The sequence below is a fragment of the Adiantum capillus-veneris genome, chromosome 20, assembly GCF_014529385.1.
Source record: "Adiantum capillus-veneris isolate H3 chromosome 20, ASM1452938v2, whole genome shotgun sequence".
Taxonomy (NCBI): Eukaryota; Viridiplantae; Streptophyta; class Polypodiopsida; order Polypodiales; family Pteridaceae; genus Adiantum; species Adiantum capillus-veneris.
The window spans coordinates 119,948,040-119,963,105 of record NC_140950.1 but is presented as its reverse complement, the minus strand read 5'-3'; the positions used below and the strand labels follow the sequence as shown (position 1 = coordinate 119,963,105).

Below are 15,066 nucleotides of genomic sequence, written 5' to 3'. Positions count from 1 at the left end.
GATGATGTCGTCATAAATGCAACGTGGGAATTTGTCTAAAACTTCTTGTGTGCAGGTGGTTGGCTTTGCCAGCGCCCTGGTGGCCATTCAGTCGGCCGGCCGACACAATATTCAAGACATGCTTGTCTTCAGCAAATTTGGAACAATCATTATTTTCATCCTCTCCTGGTTTCTTGCTCGCCTGCTTCTGGAAGCTCTGCCCAGAACCTTCCACTACATCTTCATGGTCATGTTTAAACCTTCCACTACATCTTCATGGCCATGTTTAACTTCTGGCCCACATTCCGAAAGTCCCCACCCTTTCGGCGCTTTGTCACAGAAACAATTCGCTCCACCTCTTTGACATTACAATTAAACACTGATTATTTCAAGCTCAAATTAAACCGTCTCAGAAAATCTATCGACAGCTGGTTGCTAAAGCAACAAATCTTATACGAAGGAAAGGAAGGTGATGAACGAGAGGTCGTCTTAAAGAGCCACTCCCTCTTCACCTTCGTCAACATGTCACAGAAACAATTCGCTCCACCTCTTTGACATTTCAATTAAACACTGATTATTTCAAGCTCAAATTAAACCGTCTCAGAAAATCTATCGAGCTAAAGCAACAAATCTTATACGAAGGAAAGGAAGGTGATGAACGAGAGGTCGTCTTAAAGAGCCCGGATCGAACATGGAGACGAGCATATCTTGGTAGAAAGAAAGGTGTACACGAGGCCTTCTCCCCTTCCCACCCATCTTTAGTGGTCTAGCCCTACACATGTATGTCACTACTTTTGTGCAAGGCCTTCCCAACAAAGAGCATACCATTCAGACACCCCTTCTCAATGGACGGGTCCTTTGAAAAAAAAGGTGCTTATATAAAACTTGAGCCTAAGTTCTAAGGTCTAACTCGAATGTGTTGCATTCGGGATCGACTCGTTTGTGTTTGAGCCTTGTGGTGGTAGGAAGTTTCTCTTGGGAGCCTATGGTTTGCTAGTGTCATGCTTCATTTTGTCTTTTTGCGTACTCGACATATTGCGGGTTCATGTAAAAGCCAAGATGTTTGTAGTGTTTTTCTCCATCAATATACGTAGCTCCTATTGAGCATTGTTTGTAATTAGAAAAAGAAAATCAAAGCTTGAGTTCTAAGGTGGTAAAATATAAGTTTATAATTATTTAAATTTGAGTCATACCTCCTAAATCAAAGAAGAGAGAACAATTTGGATGTCTTATTTTTAACAAAGACCTTCAAAAAATCAAAATGCGATCAGACTCTAGTCACAACTTACTTGTCGTAATTTTTCTACAAATGTAGATGCTTATCAATGCAAAGATAAGTGATGCAACCATTCTTGTGATGTTTGCCATGTGTGTGTTGGTTTTAGAATCTAGCTAAGATCCTCTTTTAATGTTCTAGCCTTGAGTGCAGGTGTGAGTACAAGCTATCGATTGTGAGAAAGCACAGCACACACAAGAGATAAGGGACCAAATGTAGATAATCCATATGTTGTCGTGTCGTGGCACGTGCATAATGTGAAAATTAAAATATCTACCTCACTCTCAATGATTTTGTTATGTGGGACCAAATGCTATGATGTACATAGTGTGATATATGCGAAAATAGATGCCACGACTACAACCGTGTACATACCTTGTCGGGCAGACGAGGCGCTAGACGTGGCACTATGGCATGCTTTTTTACATAAATATATGCCTATTTTGCTTTAGAAATGTACAAATTTCAAGTGTATCGAAGCGGCATGCTCGTTTTGCCTAGAAAGTTCAATGCGGACAATCTTGGCAAAAAATAGCAAGTTTCGTACGCTGACATAAAAGACGTGTTCAAAGTACTTACCAAGTGGAAAAATGTGGTTCAACATGAAATTTGAACCCAATGGGATTTTTCCATAATTTTAGGGATTTTTTCCAGCTCGTTTGGGCTTTTTACGGGCAAAAAGGGACATTTTTGGTCTAAAAATGGCCTTAAAATGGTCAAAAATAGCTCAAAATAGCTCAAAATGCCACACCAATGATGGTGCCATCGTTGCCTACGTTGTGAGGGAAGTTTTAGAGAAAAAAATGAGCTCTTTTGGGCATGTGAGCAAGGAGATACAACCATTCCTTCACAGGGTGCTAGTGCAGTCCCGTGCTGCTTCCACTGCATGGTTGAGGCTGTGAGGCCTCCAATTAGGGTTTCTTCTCCTCAAATAACTAGTTGGTCTTTTCCAATGATGGGTTGAAGCTTCCATGAAATAGTCATGATGAATAATCGAAGCGTAAATTTAGGGTTTTTAACTGTGCAATTGGGAGCAAGGTTACACCTAATATTCACACACACAAGAGTTTTGAGTTAGTATTGGTTCTTTTTCAAAGTGGAGCTTTCATGGCTAGAATTTTGTTCTTTTTTAGTGTGGTTTTGGATTCAAATCATCTACGACTTGCTTGATTTTGCTACGAATCCTCACATTCAGAGGCCCTACGTTTTCCTAGTCACACTACGCACTTCTTGACACATCTTTGGTGAACCCGACGCGAAGTAGGATAGGGTGAGGGTTCAAAGGCTTCATTGAATGTATCAAAACAAATTTTTAAATCTATGGAGCAACAAGAGCAACAGGGGGCTCGGTTTGATCCAATCACAATGCAAATGTTTCAAGCTTTTGCAGTGTTTATGCAGCAGTAACAAGCTGTAGAAAGGAGGGAGATCTCCTCAACCAAAGCACTTCAATCTGTGGTGAAGAAAATGGATCAATTTAAAGGTAAAGATGTAACAAAGTATCTTTGTGGATATGTTAAGGAGATGGAGCTTCATCGAGTGTCCGAAGCAGAGATGGTGTAAAGTTTTGAACTTGCTGTGGTTCCTGAGATCAAAGAGCATGTAAGGGGAAATAGAAATGAGTATGGGGCAACTTGGGAAGCATTCAAATTAGCTTTGAAGGAAGAGTATTTCATGGTCATGTTTAACTTATGGCACACATTCGGAAAGTCCCCACCCTTTCGGCGCTTTCTCCTCTATCCTTTCTATGGACTTGTGTTATACCCACTCCCTTCTAACCTCCGTCAACGTGTCAGAGACATAACTCGCTCCGCCTCCTCGAAATTTCAATCAATTACTCGTTATTTCAAGTCCAAATTAGACGCTCTCAGAAAATCTATCGACAGCTGGTTGGAAAAGCAACAAGATTTGTACGAAGGAAAGGGAATTACACACCAGGACCTCAAAGAAGGACTCAAAGTACAAGAAGCAAAGCACTAGGACCTCATAAAAGAAAAGGAAGCTGAACGGGTTGTAGTAATAGAAGACATCCCTCTTAGAGGGTCGAGTCGACTCGAGTGCTGAAAATTGTAACCCTTCCGTAGTGGTCTAGCCCTACACATGCATGTCAGTACTTTTGTGACAGGACTTCCTGATGAAGAGCATGCCATTCAGAGACCCCTCCCCAATGGACGGGTCATTTGGAAAAAAAGGTGCTTGTTTAAAACTTGAGCCTAAGTTCTAAGGTGTAGCTCGGATGTGCTGCATTCGGGATCGAGTCGTTTGTGTTTCTTGCTCGCCTCAACAACTTGATAAATATTTTCTGCTCCACTATATCTTCATGGTCATCTTTAACTTCTGGCCCACATTCCGAAAGTCCCAACCCTTTCGGCGCTTTGTCCTCTATCCTTTCTATGCAGTTGTGTTACACCGACTTCTTGCCCTTCGTCAACTTGTCAAAGACATAATTTTCCTCACCTCTTCAAAGTTTCAATCAATTACTCATGTTTTTATGTACAAATTAGAAACTTTCAGATGTTTTATCGATGCCTAGTTGGACAAGCAACAAAAAGTGTACAAAGGAGGGGATGTCGTACAAGATGTAAAGGAGGGTGAAGCTCCCCTTCCCACTGTTAAGAGGGTCGAGTGCTGAAAATTGTAACCCTTCCCTAGTGGTCTAGCCCTACACATGCATGTTAGTACTTTTGTGTGACAAGCCTTCCCGACGAAGGGCATGCCATTTAGAGACCCCTCCCCAATGGAGAGGTCATTTTGAAAAAAAAGTGCTTATTTAAAACTTGAGCCTAAGTTCTAAGGTGTAACTCGGATGTGCTGTGTTCGGGATCGACTTGTTTGTGTTTGAGCCTTGTGGTGGTAGGAAGTTTCTCTTAGGAGCTTATGGTTTGCTATTGTCATGCTTCATTTTGTCGTCCTGTGCACTAGACATATTGGTGTGGCAAGGCAAGCACCCCGATGTGGTGACATTTGTTGCTTGAGATTTTTTTTTGAATATATTTTGTGTAAAAGAATGATCTTAATTTTTATGGTGTCTCTGCTCCCCGTGACATGTGATATGCATGGGGTTGTCATGGTGGCATGGATTGCGGGTTCATGTAAAAGCCAAGATGTTTGTAGTGTTTTTCTCCTTCAATATTAGTAGCTCCTATTGAGCATGGCTTATACTTAGAAAAAGAAAATCAAAGATTGAGTTCTAAGGTGGTAAAATATAAGTTATAATTATTTAAATTTGAGTCATACCTCCTAAATTAAAGAAGAGAGAACACTTTTGATGTCTTATTTTTAACAAAGACCTACAAAAAATCAAAATGCGATAGGACTCAAGAGTTACAGCTTAATTGTTGTGCTTTTTCTACAAATGTAGATGCTTATCAATGCAAAGATTGATGCAACCATTCCTGTGATGTTTGCCACGTGTGTGTTGGTTTTAGAATCTAGCGGCCGCTAAGCTCGTCTTTTAATGTTCTAGTATCTAGTGCAGGTGTGACTACAAGCTATCGGTTGTGAGAAATCACATCACACACAAGAGATAAGGGACCAATGTAGATAACCTGTACGTGTGAGTAAGCACTTCATGATCCACTTAGCCATTTTTCGCTAGTTCATAATCATATCTTACGGATTTTTGCTACAAAGTGCAAAAACAAGTGCCAAAACTTAAGGACCATCAACATATTTTTCTTGTATTTCATATTGTGTTGATTGATGGTAAACTCAATAATTTTTTGGTGGGTGATAAGTGTTTTTTGCAATTTTTTCTCAAATACTGATAATAAGAGGGAGGGAGGTTAGATAATTGTTTGGAGTGCAAACGCATGACCTACAACACAAGGCAAAACAACCATAAATGCTAGGTATCAATTGGAGCATGTCCAAAATTTCACTTATTGTCGCGGTAGTGATTTGATAAAACGGAGCTAATGGGAGCTCATAATCTCGAAATCAAGCACGATTCGATCCGTAGCATAAGTATAAGGTCTATTGAGCACAATGGTGCACTAAAACAATATACTAGTATGGCCGGTGGGCTTCGCCCGCCCGGCCCCCTCCCCCCCGCCCCCCCACCCTCTCTCTCTCTCTCTCTCTCTCTCTCTCTTCACTGTGTGCCCAGAGGTGCAGGGAACACTGTTGGCTCAAAGGTGCTTCCTGTTAAAATGTTTGTAAGTGGGAGTGCACTCCACCCCAAATTAGGCCCACTATTTTCTCACCAGAGCCACTCCTAAATCAGTGGCCAACGACCTCCCAGATTAGCTCTTAGCTACCACCCATTCATGTCTATAAACAGGTCTATCAATTCAATTTATTATTATGTAATCAAGCTTCATTACATTCAGCTGAGTACTCTGTTTTTATCTAACTGTGTGCATTAGTGATTAGCTTGACATATGTATTAGCATTCGTTTAATTTCTCTTACATGGTATCAGAGCCCCTCTTAGCTTAACAACCTACTCAAGCTTGCAAGCAATTAGATCCTTAATTCCTCGTAGCAACATTCGTCTTGCTACTTCCTCCTCTCTTCCAAGGCACCCAGAACCTTGCAAGATGGCAAATAGCTCTTCCATCCCTTCTCTTAAATCTAGGTATCACACCGTAGACAGACTTAATGGCAACAACTATCAAGTCTGGAAGTTGAAGATGGACCTCTACCTCAAGGAGCTTCAACTATGGGATGTTGTCTCCACTCTAGCTCCAAGTCCTTTGCCAGCTGAGTGGGCGACTAAAGACATCACTGCTCACATGGAGATCATCCTCCATTGCAGAGATCAACAAGTGAAAATGGTACGGTCTCTGAAATCAACAGAAGCTATATGGTCCTTCTCTCAGAATTCATATGAGCATACTGACTTAGTTTACCAAGTCTACCTGATCAAGAGATTGGTGAGCACCAACATGCAAGAAGGTTAAAGCACTACCAAGTTTGTGGATACTTAGCAAGCTCTTCTTGATAAAGTCTTCATCTCGTGATTGTCGTCCCTAAGACATTACAAACCGTGATTTTGCTGGCAGCCATTCCATCCTCTTGGGGGGCATTCATCAGGACACAAAGCCTCAACTGTGAATTTGCAGCTACAACCCTTGGTAGCCAAAATCCACCAAGAAGAGGCTCTCTGTGCTCAATCTACGGGAGCCCAACTAGTTGCACTTGCTACCACCATAAATCCATCTAAGCCTCGTCGCAATACCTCCAACCGCGAAGGCTCCTTCAACAACAGGAAGCAACCTCCTCGCCATCACCATTTAAACTTCAATCATGGTGGTTGTCAACGACAGTACCATGGTGCTAAGAGCAACCCTCATGCTCACTTTCAGTGCAAATTCTGTCACAAACATGGACACCTAGAAAAATATTGTCATAAAAAAAAGAGGAATCAGGCAAGTAGAGGACTTCTTCCAAGCTATGTCCACCAAAAGTATAATGCGGGCAACTTCAGCCCATATCCTCAAGCCCAAGCTCATTATACTGAGCTATCTCACTATGATGGCACCAGCCAACCACTTCTCATGCCGCCCCATCCGCCCATGCAGTTGTATGCTACTTTCCTACATGCCAACTCTACCTCTATTGATATGTGATATCTCGATACTGGTGCCACCCATCATATGACATACCACAAGGAATGGCTCAAGAATCTTACGTCTATCTCTATCCCATTAGAAGTCATCTTAGGAGATGATAACACCCAATCTAAAAAACCATTGTACCTCAAGCCTACTATGTTCCTGGGTCTACGCAAAAATCTCATCTCTGTGTCTGAACTTACTGATCAAGGTTTAAAGATGGAATTCTCTCGTCTCAGTTGTCACATCCATGCTCGTGCTCATAGTGTCCAGATTTTCACTATCACTTGTCCTCGGCAAGGTAAGATATACCCTCTTGGTAATTCATCCACATCGGCTTATGATTTCGTCACTATAGCCAACACTGTTATCCAAGAAGAAACCCTCAAGTGGCACTATAGGCTTGGCCACATTTCTAAGTGTGCTTTCCATCAAATGAAGAATCGACAGCTAGCTCTTGGTCTTCCCAAACAATTTTCTTCCATTAGCCTTTGTGAAGGTTGCATCATCGGTAAAGCTACTCAAAAGCCCTCTCCTAAATCTTCACCTCGCACTTCATATCTGCTTGCTCTTATTCATTCAGATATTTGCGGCCCTCTCCCTGTCTTATCCCTCACGTGTCATAAATATTTCCTTACTTTCATAGACAATTATTCTTGCTACACATCTATTTATTTCCTATCAAAAAAATCCTCCACACTTTCTCACGTTCAACACTATAAAGCTCAAGTTGAGAATCACACTAGACGGTGCATTCAACGATTGCGCTCCGACCAAGGTGGTGAGCACACTTCAAATATTTTCCGCGATCTTTGCGATGGAATTCTCTCGTCTCAGTTGTCACATCCATGCTCGTGCTCATAGTGTCCAGATTTTCACTATCACTTGTCCTCGGCAAGGTAAGATATACCCTCTTGGTAATTCATCTACATCGGCTTCTGATTTCGTCACTATAGCCAACACTGTTATGCAAGAAGAAACCCTCAAGTGGCACTATAGGCTTGGCCACATTTCTAAGCGTGCTTTCCATCAAATGAAGAATCGACAGCTAGCTCTTGGTCTTCCCAAACAATTTTCTTCCATTAGCCTCTGTGAAGGTTGCATCATCGGTAAAGCTACTCAAAAGCCCTTTCCTAAATCTTCATCTCGCACTTCGTATCTGCTTGCTCTTATTCATTCAGATATTTGCGGCCCTCTCCCTGTCTTATCCGTCATGTGTCATGAATATTTCCTTACTTTCATGGACGATTATTCCCGCTACACATCTATTTATTTCCTATCAAAAAAATACTCCACACTTTCTCACGTTCAACACTATAAAGCTCAAGTTGAGAATCACACTAGACGGTGCATTCAACGATTGCGCTCCGTCCAAGGTGGTGAGCACACTTCAAATATTTTCCACGATCTTTGCCACACAAGGGGCATACTTCATGAATTCAACATCCCCAACCACCCATAACAGAATGGTGTAGCTGAGCGTAAAAATCGCACTTTGCTTAATGTTGCTCACGTCATGCTCGCTCAAGCACAATTGTCTCCTGGATACTGGGAGCAAGAAATTTCTACGGCTTCATATCTTCAAAATTGCAGCTACAACTTCAAGATGAAACACCGTATGCTCCTTCGTTCGGCGCTCCACCCACTCTCAATCACTTACGTATCTTCGGCTGCCCTGTATATGCCCTTAATACCCATCCACCTCCAAATTGGCACCTCGGAGTACTCACCATATCTTCGACGGCTATGGTGATCCCATAGGCATAAAAGCTTACAAACTCTTCAATCCAAGTTCACACACTTTTCTCTATATTCGTTATGTCGTCCTCTCTTCGAAGACTCCCTTCACCACATGTACTCCTGCAACAACCTCGTTATTCCCTCAACATCAGCACCGGCACCACCTCTTTCAGTAGTTGACCTACCCACACTCTTTCTCTTTCCAGTATCTCCACTTCCCGGTGTTTCCTCATCTGCGGGTTTGCTTATTTCATCCTCATCTATAGCTCCCTGCTCACCTACCCCGCTCTCTTCCGAGCCCCTCCCGGCTAGCCCCTTACATGCCCACGCTCCTTTCGTTGTGGGGCTGCACCCTCACTCCCTTCCCCTTCTGCCTCCGTATCTCCTCTATACAACCCTACTTTTTTCCCTGCTTCCCCTATTCGAGCCATGCAAGAGCAGCCTCTTGCTGCTCCATCACATTCGACTGAAATTTCCTTAAATTTAGTCCCTTTTAATTTCACGCCTATTAAGGCTCAATCAGCTCAATTCACAACCTCTAATTTCCAACCACGTCCAAATTTTTCCTCAATTTACTCCCGTAACCTCATCACAAATTTGCCTACACTCCCCTGTAGTCTGTTAAGTATGGAGCCTGATTTACCTTGTAATCTTCTGTGGTAAAAGCGCACATTTGTCAGGCCCCCATTATGAGGAGAAGCCATCGTGCGTGAAGGAAAATCACTCGCCGGAAACCAAAATTTTCACGGCCAAAAATCAGGGGCAACTTTAGAGGTCTCGGGGGTGGAATCCCCCGATATTTGTTTTCCTCGTCGGAATATTCCTTTTCGCCGGAATATTATGGCCGGATGGCAGCCGGAAAGTGGTCGGAAAACAACCGTCAGTTGGCCAGTGGCCGGTGGTCGGAAGTCAATGGCCGGTGGCTGAATTCAAAAGCGGACTTGTCTTCTCAAGGGCGGCCACACATGGGCGGATTGGAGGGTCCAATTTGGACTTATCTACACAAGGACGGCTACACATGGCTACCTCTCATGAGAGAGGGCAGCCCTTTTGGCCTACAAAAGGAGGCCATTTCTACACACATTTCATAGTGTGAAGTTGATGCAACAAGGTGAGTGTGAGGTGGTGAGAGTGAAGCAAGGCGGGAGATCCATTAAGGGTATAATCCCTTTGTAAACTACTTCTTGTTTTGAAGTACTAAAGCCATTGAGTGGCTGCTTTCCCGTGGACGTAGCCCACATTGGGTGAACCACGTATATCGTGTGTATTCTCTCTCTCTCTCTCTCTCTCTCTCTCTCTACTCTATAATCTCGTGTATGTAAATCTGTCTCTCTCCATTAAGTAATCTACTCAATTATCTATTTAGCTACGTCTTATTTCCTAACAACTGGTTTCAGAGCAAGGTTTGCTCGTAGCTAAATTATCTCAAGGAAAGGATTCCTTGAATTGAGTGGGAGTTATGGCGGAGGAAGGGAAGCTCAAGATTGAGAAGTTCAACGGAAAAAACTACCAACATTGGAAGATGCAGATTGAATACCATCTCTACTAGAAGGACCTCTATTTGCCACTAGGCGGTTTGGCAAAGAAGCCCACAACGATGGTAGATGAAGCATGGATTGTCCTTGATCAAAAGGCACTGGGAACAATCCGGTTAAGCTTAGCGTCAACGGTGGCCTTCAATGTTTCGGAGATGAAGACCACGGAGGACTTGATGAAGTCACTTGACAACTTCTATGAGAAACCATTGGCATCCAATAAGGTATTTCTTATGAAGCGCTTGTTCAATCTAAAGATGGTAGAGAATGGTTCAGTTGCAGAACACCTAAATGAATTTAACACAAACATAAGTCAACTTCGATCGGTGAAAATCAATTTCGATGACGAAGTGCGAGCTCTCCTTATACTATCATCTCTATTGGATAGTTGGGACAGCCTTGTGATGGCTGTAAGTAATTCTATTTCTGTCACAAATACTCTTAAGTTTGATGATGTTGTGGTTGTTCTCCTAAGCGAGGAAATACGAAGGAGAAGCAGAGGAGAATCATCAAGTGCTGCACTGTCAGTAGAAACAAGATGAAGGCCTAAGGAGAGGTTCAAAAACCAAAAGGTTCATGATCGCTCAAGGCGGAGCAAGTCACACACAAAGTCAGTTCTTGAATGTTGGAACTGCGGCAAGAAGGGCCACGTTAGGAAGCATTGCTGGTCCAAGAAGAAGAAGGAGGCAGAGTCTCAAGACAACAAGCCAACATCGGAGGCCAATGTGGCAGGTAAAGTAGAGCAAGATGCTCTAATTCTCTCATTAGACAATGTGTCTAATTCCTCGATAGTAGATTCCGGGGATTCATTCCATGCGACACCACACAAGCAACATTTCCAAGACTACACCAAAGGTAATTTTGGGTATGTATACTTGGGAGATGATGAAGCTTGTGAGATTGTCGGCAAAGGTACAGTTTCTGTCAAAACTGCTAACGGAAATGAATGGAAGCTTAAAGATGTTAGGCATGTTCCTTCTCTTCGCAAAAATTTGATCTCTACGGGACAATTGGACGATGAAGGTCACAACTTTGCATTCGGAAACAAACAGTGGAAGATCTCAAAGGGATCTTTGGTGGTTTCCAAAGTAGAAAAGGTCGGTACACTTTACTTGTGTATTGTTAGCACGCAACCTTCAGCTTGTGCAGCAACTACAAAAATTGATAGTGCGGTGTGGCACTACCGGCTTGGGCATATGAGTGCCAAAGGAATGCAAATCCTTCAAACAAAGAAGCTTCTACCAGGTTTGAAAGAGAAGTACTTAGAGTTCTATGAAGAATGTGTTTATGGTAAACAAAAGAGGGTAAAATTTCAAAAATTAGGAAATGAAAGAAAAAATAAAAAACTTGAGTTGGTTCATTCTGATGTTTGGGGTCCTGCAAGTACACCATCACTTGGTGACTCATTGTACTATGTAACATTCATAGACGATGCGACTAGAAAAACATGGGTTTATGTCATGAAGAATAAATCCGATGTATTTTCCATATTTCAAAGGTGGATAGCCTTTGTGGGGAATGAAACAAGTACCAAGGTTAAATGCCTTAGATCCGACAATGGAGGCGAATATTGCAGCCAAGCTTTTGAAAGCTTATGGCATTCGGAGGCAAAGGAAAACCCCAAGGACATCTCAACAAAATGGGATTTTGGAAAGGATAAACAGGACAATCATGGAGCGAGCACAAAGCATGTGGCTACATGCAGGCCTACCGCTTGAGCTTTGGGCGGAGCTGCAAGTACATCTGTGTACTTAATCAATCGGTCACCCTCAAGGGCATTGGATGGGGGTGTTCCAGAAGAGGCATGGACAGGTAAACCGGTGAATTATACATTTCTCAAAGTGTTTGGATGTGAGGCTTTCATGCACATAGATAGAAGCCTAAGATCAAAGCTAGATGCAAAGTCCAAAAAGTGTTTCTTCATTGGCTATGGAGAAGGTGACTTTGGGTATCGCCTATGGAATCCTGAAGATGGTAAAACCTTAAGGAGTAGGAATGTAATTTTTAATGAACAAAATATGTACAAAGATTACTTGGAAAGAAAACAAACAAAAGAAACAGGTGATGAGTACATGGAGCTTGAGGACGGTGAAGACTCAAGGACTGCAAACAGTGACAATGTGCAACAACGTCAACCAAATGAGGAGCCTCAACCTATTCCCCAAAGATCTACAAGAGCAAGTAGACCTTCAGAAAGGTTTTCTCCTTTCTTCAACCATCTCTTGATCTCAGATTTTGGAGAGCCAGAATCATATGAAGAAGCTATGCAACATGAATCCAAAGAAGAATGGACGAAGAGCATGCAAGTGGAGATGGACTCACTACATCGCAACCAAACATGAGAGTTGGTTGAGTTGCTTAAAGGTAAGCAGGCACTTCAAAACAAATGGGTGTACAAGCTGGAGGAAGAAGAAGGTGGGAAGAAAAGGTACAAGTCTAGGCTTGTGGTAAAAGGGTTTTTTCAAAAGAAAGGTATTGACTTCAATGAAATATTTTCTCCTGTTGTAAAAATGAACTCAATTAGGCTTGTCTTAAGCCTTGTGGCTGCTCATGATCTAAATCTCGAACAAATGGATGTAAATACGACATTCCCTCACGGTGACTTAGAGGAGGAAATCTACATGCTTCAACCAAAGGGATATGAAGTAAAAAGTAAGGAGAAAATGGTTTGCAGATTAAATAAGAGCTTGTATGGTTTAAAGCAAGCATCAAGACAATGGTACTTGAAGTTTGATCGATGGATGTTGGATCATGGATTCACAAGATGCAACTCGGATCACTGCGTCTACACGAAGAATTTGAGAGATGGGAAATTCATCATCCTAATGTTGTATGTTAATGACATGTTGATTGCAAGTGCTAACATGCAGGACATCAAAGACCTGAAAGAGGATCTGTGTAAATCTTTCTCAATGAAAGATTTAGGTGCTGCAAAAGAGGATACTTGGTATGAAAATAAGACAGGATGAAGAAGACAATAAATCTATTTCAAGAAGATTACATCAAGAAGGTACTAGAAAGGTTTGCAATGCAAAATGCAAAACCAGTTTCTACACCTTTGGCTGGTCACTTTAAACTAACAAAGGATATGTGTCCAAAGACACAAGAGGAGATAGCCTATATGTCTAAAGTCCCATATGCTGCAGCGGTAGGTTCTCTAATGTATGCTATGGTCTGGACAAGGCCAGACATTGCACATGCAGTGGGAGTTGTGAGTAGGTTCATGGACAACCCAGGTAAAGAGCATTGGCAAACTGTGAAGTGGATACTTAGGTATCTAAAAGGGACAACAAAAAATTCTTTGTATTTTGGAGGAGCTGATATTTTTCTAGAAGGGTATGCTGATGCAGATATGGCAGGTGACAAAGATACTCGAAGGAGCACTACTGGCTATGTGTTCACAGTTGGAGGCACAGCAATAAGCTGGGCTTCAAAGCTGAAGAAAGCGGTTTCACTTTCTACCACGGAAGGAGAGTATGTAGCAATGACGGAGGCAAGCAAAGAAATTATGTGGCTTCACAGATTCTTAGAAGATCTTGGATTCAAACAAGACAATTGTGTCTTGTACAGTGATAGTCAATGCGCTATCCATCTTGCGAAGAACTCAGCATTTCATTCAAGGACAAAGCACATTGAGGTGAGATATCACTTCATACGCACTCTTTTGGAAGAGGGACAACTAAAGCTAGGAAAGGTGCATACAAGTAAAAATCCTGCAGACATGTTTACAAAGGTGGTCAACAAGGAGAAGTTGAGCTTTTGCTCATCTTCAATTGGCATTCAAGGATAAGAAGCCAGGATGGAAAGCAGTCATAGGTTTGGTTTTGAGATCAGTCTCCATAAGGGAGATTGTTAAGTATGGAGCCTGATTTACCTTGTAATCTTCTGTGGTAAAAGCGCATATTTGTTAGGCCCCCATTATGAGGAGAAGCCATCATGCGTGAAAGAAAATCACTCGCCGGAAACCAAAATTTTCACGGCCAAAAATCAGGGGCAACTTTAGGGGTCTCGGGGGCGGAAGCCCCCGATACTTTTTTTTTCTTGCCGGAATATTATGTTCGGACAGCGGCCGAAAAGTGGTCGGAAAACAACCGACGATTAGCCGGTTGCCGGTAGTCAATGGCCGGTGGCGGCGCGGCTGGTGACCGAATTCAAAAGTGGACTTGTCTTCTCAAGGGTGGCCACACATGGGCGGATTGGAGGGTCCGATTTGGACTTATCTACACAAGGGAGGCTACACATGGCTGCCTCTCATGAGAGAGGGTATCCCTTTTGGCCTAAAAGGAGGCCATTTCTACACACATTTCATAGTGTGAAGTTGATGCAACAAGGTGAGTGTGAGGTGGTGAGAGTGAAGCAAGGTGGGAGCTCCATTAACACTAGGTTGGTAATGGGACACTTTTATGTCCTGGGACACTTTTATGTCCTGGGACACTTTTATGTCCTGTTAAGTGAGCATTTTCCTTGAATTATGTCAAGGGTTTCAAAATGGATTTTGAGGTTCTATCTGTCTAGAAAGTTGTCTCATGAGCTGAAAAAAACTCGACATTTTTTTGGAATATCAATTCCATCTTTAACCTTGTCCTTGCACAACATTTCACAACCTAAACTGTGTGAAAAAACGGGTCCTGTTTTTGGCTTTTTTCAACTTTTTGCAACTATACCACTCTAGAATTCATGTTTGTTAGGTCTATAATTCTAGAGAACTATCTTTAGTAGTCCTCAACATGTCCTCATGCTTCTAGGGAGAAATAAATGTTAAAGTGTAAGTTATGACCAAATTACAAAAATTGTCAAATCCTTTTTTTAGCCAATTTTAGCTCTTCTATGATTTTTTTGGTGGCTTTCATGATATCCAAATGCAGTTTTGATTTTCTATGTCACATATTGTAACATAAAACTAATATTCCTTGAGTTTTGGGGCACCTAATACCCTATTTTGCATAGTAGACAACGATGGTTGATTTTTTCAATTATAG

The 15,066-nt window shown here is 42.1% G+C and overlaps 1 protein-coding gene across 1 annotated transcript in view; it reads left to right on the top strand.

Moving 5' to 3' along the window:
• Positions 1 to 15,066, top strand: part of LOC147433169 (uncharacterized) — a 37,692-nt gene that overhangs the window by 17,223 nt on the left and 5,403 nt on the right. The gene's annotated exons all lie outside the window — the stretch shown is intronic.